The sequence below is a fragment of the Antechinus flavipes genome, chromosome 1 (genome assembly GCF_016432865.1).
Source record: "Antechinus flavipes isolate AdamAnt ecotype Samford, QLD, Australia chromosome 1, AdamAnt_v2, whole genome shotgun sequence".
NCBI classification, from domain to species: domain Eukaryota; kingdom Metazoa; phylum Chordata; class Mammalia; order Dasyuromorphia; family Dasyuridae; genus Antechinus; species Antechinus flavipes.
In genome coordinates, this window is record NC_067398.1 from 187,421,433 (window position 1) to 187,428,844 (window position 7,412).

The window sequence follows — 7,412 nt, forward strand, 5'->3', positions numbered from 1 at the left end:
CTCCATACCCAATTAATTGCCTTATCTTTATTCACAATATATCTTACACCCATTCCCTTCTTTTCACTTACATGGCTGCCATCCTAGCTTCCTGGTTGGTCTTTCTCATTTTTAGTTTCCCTTTTTCAGTCTCTCCCTTCTCCAATCTATTCTTAACATCTGGCAAATTGTTATTCCTCAAGCACAGGTCTCTGATTTATGACACTTTCATGCTTGAGAAATCCCAATGGCTTCTTCTCTCCTCTAGGATAAAATACTAACTTGCTGTTTGACTTTTAAAGCCCTTCACAGTATGACTTTAGCCCATCTATCTCTCAAGGTGTATTGTATATTATTGTAACTCTCCTTTCCATTCTTCATTTTTCTACTAAACTGGCCTGTTTGCTGTTTCTTTTACATAACATTCCTTGTCCTGTTTCTTCTGTATACTCCCTTTTTTCCTTTTCCCCTTAGAATTCCTAGCTTCCTTCAAATTTGAGATAAGATCTTTTCTCAAATTCCCTTTAGGAAGCCTATCCTGATGTTCAACTGTATTTGTGCCTTTCTAAGAAGATTATTTTGTATATCTTTTGTTTTTAATTTTCTATTCTTTATCATACTTTCCCATCTATAGAAGGTAAGATGAGTGAGGGCAGGAATACTCTTGTTCCTTTTGTATTTGTATCTCCAGTATATACCATAATGCCTGGCACCAAGGAGGTACAGCATATGCTCATTAATTCATTTATTGAATTTAGCAGTGCTACTTAGCAGGCATTAAATCCTAGCATCTTTGTTAAATTGAAACAGTGCTTCTTTCCTATCCTTCCTTTTGTGTCCTCAAAGACTTTTCCAAGTATAAATAGCTGTGTCTTTAATTTTGGTTTAATCCCAGAACATAAAAAAGCCAGTGGATCACTTTCAGTTGTGATCACTGTAGGGAAATGACTATATTCCTCCTCTTTCTTTTCTGTGCCTTAGTAGGAAGGATTTGTTGAATCAAATGCTGGCTACTACCAGGCTCCTGAGCATATATCTCATCATGGTACTGAAGAAGGACAAAAACCTTTGCTTTTAATTGAAAGCAGTGAAGAAATATGGCCTGTATTTTTAAGCCTTCAGTTTTCTTGATTAAAACATTAAAATCCTTTGCAATGCTTCTTAGGTGTCTTCTGATATTAAGTATTCTTTGTGTCCACATAAATCTATGGGGATTTTGTTTAACAAATCTTTTATGTTTCTCGGGGAAGGCCGATATTGTTGTTATCAAATTAATGTGTAGATGTTTCATTCAGTGGCCATCAGCAGGTCATCAGGAATTGTCATCATTCTTCATTTCTTTTTCTGCCTTCAGCGCAGCTGTACCTATGAATCCACTTCATCATTCCTTCAAGGGCAAGTAGTTACAATATCCACAAAGGTACAGCTTTCTTTTCAGGAAGATCTGAATCTCTTTTCCAGTATTGTTGTTATTAAATCCTATCTGATTCTTTTTAATACATGGTTTCGATATATGGATTATTGTGTGAGCCAGGATGCACTGGGATGTAGACAGGAAACTCTAGTATCTGAAGTTAAATGTTTAAGATACCTTGCCCATGTTTAATGTTTAAGATACCCATGCTTGTGAGAGCATAAATCAGGTGGCTTCCTCTACTTGGTTCTCTTTTTGATATGGCATCCTGACTGATTTTTGACTTTCTGACTTTGTTTGTTTCATTCTAGGTCAAAGTTCTTAATAATTTTGGAAGTATGTTTGTGTGTGTGTGTGTGTGTGTGTGTGTGTGTGTGTGTGTGTGTGTGTGTTAGAGAGAGAGAGAGACAAAGAGAGACAGAGAGAGAGACAGAGAGACAAAGAGAGACAGAGAGAGAGATACGGGGCGGGGAGAGAGAGAGAGGGAAGGAGAGAGAGGGAGAGAAGAAAGAGAGAGGAAAGGAGAGAAAGAGACCTCTTTGACATAGGTTTCCCTTTGGGGAATTTTTTTCCACCCACATTCATTGGTACTCTGAAATCTGTCAGCAGACTTCTTGAGTGTCCATGTATCCTAGATTAGAGAATGCTTGCTTTGATAGCCATGTTTTTCACCACAGCTGTGGTTTTTTGTTTTTCATTCCTGATGTTGCATTGTACCCTAAGATCAATAACTTAACAAAAGCATCTCAATAGGGAGAACCCAAGCTAAAGGTTAGAAATAAGATTCCCCCAGTGTTGGAATCTTTACAAACTGTTAAGTCATGAGTTGATAGCGACAATAATTATCTAATTTAGTATGGTTCAGTATCCTTGATCTGGTCTTACAAGGAGATGTTTTGGGCCAGGACCTGAAACAAGGTACTAAGTAGAACTAATTGATATAATGCTTGTGTTCACACCTTTAGAGAGCTCATATAAGCAAGAAGTATTTAAGTACTCATTGGAGTTCACAAGTATGGGAGAGTCACAAAGTAAACTTTGTAACGTTGTGAATTCACACCTCCCTTGAAGCTCTTAGGTCCAGAGAGCACTATGGGAGCAACCCATAATCCCATTCTCTCAGAAGAGATCATATATAAGCCCAGTCAAGGGAATTCAGCTGAATTAGATTGGAGAGGAGCATACCGGGACAGACACAGAGCACTCTGGGAGATTGAGAGCCCTCTCTTGGAGGCAAGACAGATTCAACTTGGTGCTGGCTGGAGGCTGGAGAAAGCAGAGGCAGAAGCAAAGGACAAAGCTGCAAGAGTTCTTAGAACCAAGCAGAGATAGGCTTCTAAGCTAATCGGGATATATTAGAGACAATAAAAGATCTGAACTTTTATCACCTGGCTGCGTTTTGAGATGATTATTACTTTCAACTGCAACTAAGGCTACCTCCAGAAAACCTCCCCCGAGAAACCTGCTTGCTCCCAGAGAGAACCATCATATATATTATATATTAAAGAAGAACAAGAACTCCAACACCCCAGGCTTTGTTTTTGACAAGTGCTTCAATTTGTTTAGCAGTAAGTGTTATAATTTCCTTTTGTTTGTTTTGTAGTAAGTAACTTTGAAAGGAAATGGCTAATTGAGGAAATTTGATGTACTTTTAGATGATAAAAAGACAGTGTGGGATAGTGAATAGAATGCTGATCACAGAGCCAGAAAATCTGGATTCAAGTGCTGCTGTCTCTGAGTTTGTGATGTTGAAGAAATTATTTTACTTCTTGATATAGATAGTCATCTAATGCTAAATGTTATATAGTTGTAGGTGCTGACTTTGCTTTGGCAGATGGAGTAATCTCATCTGGGAGTTACTTATATCAATTAAATCACAAACCCCATTCTTCTTCCCTATTTTCTCCCTATTTTTTTCCCCAGCAATAAAACATTTACTAGAGCAAGCAAAAAGGAATGCACATCTGAAAGAAATCTTCACAAGTGTCATAAAATCTAATAGTTCTGGATACTTTTATAAACAAGCTGAAAATAAATCATTTCAGCAAAAAGGTTATTGTAGCAAAAGTTAAAAAAAAGTGATATACAATTGAATTCAGATTTTAAAAACTACCCAAGTTTATTTTTAATCAAGAAACATCTTAGGCCTAGGGAACAATTTCCAGAATTCTTCCAAATCACAGTAGTGCTGGGTACAGCTTTCCATTCTCCCATGAGTCTGAAGAACCAAAGTATTGCTTCCCAAATGTTGCAGCACACCTGCGATCATGTCAGTAACTTACAAGATTGTGCCTGCTTGCTGCCATTTGTGGAATCCAAAACTCACAATGCAGAAAGCCGCTTGCCTCACACTAACCCTTGCCTGGCCAGCAGAAAAGAAAAAAAAATCTGTCAAGAGTTGGGAATCTCCTCCTCCTCCCCCCCCCCCCAAAAAAAAATACCATAACAAAACTACAGAGTACAGACCTGTACTCCACAGTTAGTTTTAGGAACCTGAACTGGCCCCTCAATGTAGAGGGCCAGAACTCTCTGAAAAAGTATACTTGAATCAAGGACAGCAGGGTGCTTATAGTTAAGTACCTACTCTGTGTGAGATAATGGTTCTTTAAACATATAATTAATGTGATATGGTGATGTAATGGTTGCACATGCTCAGTTGCTGTAGTGATGTAATCATACTGAAGTATTTAAGGGTTGGAAGGTCTGGGAACCAGCCTCTTAGCCATAGACACAGAAGAGTTTCAGACACAGACACAGAGAAGATTTGGGACTCTATCTTTGACTAGCCTTGTAGTGACTCTCCTGCCTTCATCACTTTTCCACCTAAAGACCAAGGCCCATCCTGAGACCCTCCAGAGAACTAGCCCAGACATTACACCTCAACACTTAAATAGGATTTCAGGAGCAGATTTTGGCTGCCTACTGCTCTCAAGTCTCTCAAAACATACTAGAAACTCCATTCTGGCTAGAGCTCTGGCTCTCTCCGTGGCTAGAGTTCTGATGAAATCTGAGGGTTCAACATCTAATGAGGACCAAAGCAGCTTCAAAGGAAGCTTAAGAAAAATGATTCTAAAGAAGAGGTCTTATTTCTAGGCCCTGGCTATTGATGTCCCTTAGGAGCCAAGGATCTTTGCATCTCAGATTTGTGGACCCCAACTTACCCCCAGGACACAGCCATTTATGAAGAAGAAATTAAAAAAAAATACATTCCAGCCATTCTTTTTCATGCTTTTGCACACATCCTTTTAACAACTGTCCCATCAACTTTTCTTGCATTTGGGCAGCTCAGGCATAGCAAAGTCATTTGATATCTTGTCTGTCTTCAAGTCTGTCTTGCTGACCATCCTATTGTTTATTCTTCTGTCCACCCTGTTATCTATCCTGCCACTTGTCTTGCTTTCATGGCCACAAGCCTCTTTCCTGCTTTCTCTATTCCAACCATTACTTCCAACATGGCTTTTCTTATGTTTACCACCACTTCCATGTCTGTTCTCTCCATTTTGGCTGCTCCTTTCTGGATGGTGGTATCCATCACCATGATGACCATCTGCATGACGTGTGGACTATCACCATGGTGATTGCCACTGTCTCCATGACTATGGTGACTGCTACCTCGATCCTCTGGGTATTGCTCTCTATCCTGTTAACACTGCCATCACCAAGTCCTTTCCAGCTGTTGCTCCCAGACACTGTGTTGTTGGGACCCTGCAGGTGAGTACCCCTTCTGGAACACTGCTTAGGTTTCCGGCACTGAAAAAACCCGGGATGCCCTTGGTGGCTATGTCAGAATTGGCATGGCCTTGCTGGGCTGAATTACTTGGGATGACATTCAAACTCCCTTCACTGGTCCACCCACTTGCCCCAGCAGCAGAGCTCCCAGCTTTCTGGTTGCTTAAACTGGCAGAAACAAAATGGCTCTTGTACTGCAAATGAAAAGCTGCTTTCATGGCAGTCAGGCAGTCTCCCATGGCCCCGGGGAAGGCTTATGGGCCTCATAGATACTCATCACATTGATGTTGTTTCCATGGTCTGTGTTCTCAGAACCTAGACCAGGCCATTGTTTGTGACTAAGGCTTCCACCTTAGTCAAAAAATAAAAATTTGCTTGTTTAGAGCCATTTTATAGAAAGAAGGGAGCTGTGGAGGAACTGACTTACCAAATCCTGCTGAAGATGTTGTTGAGTCAATGAGACTGTTGAGGGAGCTTTTTTTTTTTTTTCCCAGCAGCAATGACAACCAATGTTGAGTTTTTTTCCTTTCCCTCCTTTAAATCAAGATTTCTGAAACCTGTCATTCTGCATTACTAGGTCTAGAAATTCCTTAGTAACCTGTTGATTAGCCTTCTCCATGTTCTTGACAAGGTCTCCATCAAATTGCTGTCCTTGGGAGTAAAGAGAATATATGCCATATGCTTCTTGCCTGCTCAGCCTGTCCAGCCAGTTCTGCGTGTATGGATCTCAATGTCTTGAACCACATCATAGTTGATGATAATTTTAATTAAAGGAATGTCCAAACCACATGCTGTAACATCTGTAGCCACAAGACCTGGCATGCCCTTTTTCTTAAAATCCAAAATGATCTTGTTCCTTTCACCTTGATCCATGTCCCCATGGAGCAGCCCCAAATAGTGTCCTTCCTGCCTGAGGTTGTTAGCTAGTTCATCAGTATTGGCTTTCTTAGTTACAAATAAGAGGACACTTTCCGAGAATTGAATTCTCCCAGACACTGAGTGAACTAGCTCCATTTGCTGGGTCCAGGTCAAATCTTCACTTGCCTCTCCAATGTCTCCCTGCACCACTCAGACAGGGTCGATCAGGATGTCTCAGGCCAATTTTTCAACTGCATAAAAAAGTCTATCAGGATGGACATGACTGATTAATACTCAAAACCCATGTCAAACATTTGATCAGCTTCATTCATTTACAGGGTAAGAAATCCTTTGGAGATTTTGTAGCTTTTTTCTTCACATGCTCAGTCAGCCCCTTCTTGAAGGGCTTTGGCCTGTTCCCACATGCTTCCTCCTTCATACATTCCACAGATCAAAGACTGTGTGCTTTCCCAAATCACTTGGGAAATTCTGTATGGATCTGCTGACCCAGCTCCCTGGTAAGGCACACATTACTGCAATAGGTTTGTCCCCTGGATCCAATTCCTTCTGATCCATGATGTGAATCAGCATGGGCCAAATAAAGGTTACCCTTTTACCACTACCTGTTTTGGCAATGCCAATCATGTGTCATCACCTAAGTGCCACCAGAACACCCTGACACTGGATGGGAGTTGGCTGTGTACACTCAGGGTGGAACAGCACCAGAGATCCAAAGATGAAGCTTATGTTGGAGATCTATCACCTACTGTGGGGTGAGGCTGGTTATCCCTTCATGCTCATTGTAGAAATTTTTTTTCAAATGGTCGCTAGTCAGTCTCTGAATGATCAGTGGGAGGAAGGGGATCAATGATTTTTTTTGGAAGATGCAATGGGATTTCCATCATTATCATACTCCAGTTATCTTCCTGAACCATACTAGGAGTAGAGTTTTCTGCCATGCATTGAAAATAAATTTCTTGGTCATCTTTCTCTTCAACATCATCTCGAATACCCTTCACATTTTTTCTTTTCTTGTCCTTCAAGTCTCTTCATGTCTCAAGCAGCTTGGTCCTCTATTTCAGCCATGAATACTTCCAGGGGATCATCATCACTGTTAGTCTGCTGACTTGGAATGGAATTGCTGGGTGTAGGTGAATTTTCAACAGGAATGTAAGGCAAATCAACATTACTAGAGTAGTCTTCCTCATTTTCAAAATAAGTATTTTATTTATCAAAATTTGCTTGTTTAGATCCATTTTATAGAAAGAAGGGAGCTGTGGTGGAACTGACTTCCCAAATCCTGCTGAAGAGATTGTTGAGTCAATGAGACTGTTGAGGGAGCTTTGGTTCTTTTTTTTTCCCCAACAGCAATGACAAATCCACCAAATCCAAATCCCTTCTTGGTGCCAGGATCACCTTTGTTCCAATTCAT

The 7,412-nt window shown here is 40.4% G+C and overlaps 1 pseudogene; it reads right to left on the minus strand.

Moving 5' to 3' along the window:
• Positions 1-4,638: 4,638 nt before the first annotated feature.
• On the minus strand, positions 4,639-7,412 carry LOC127544699 (ATP-dependent RNA helicase DDX42-like; annotated as a pseudogene).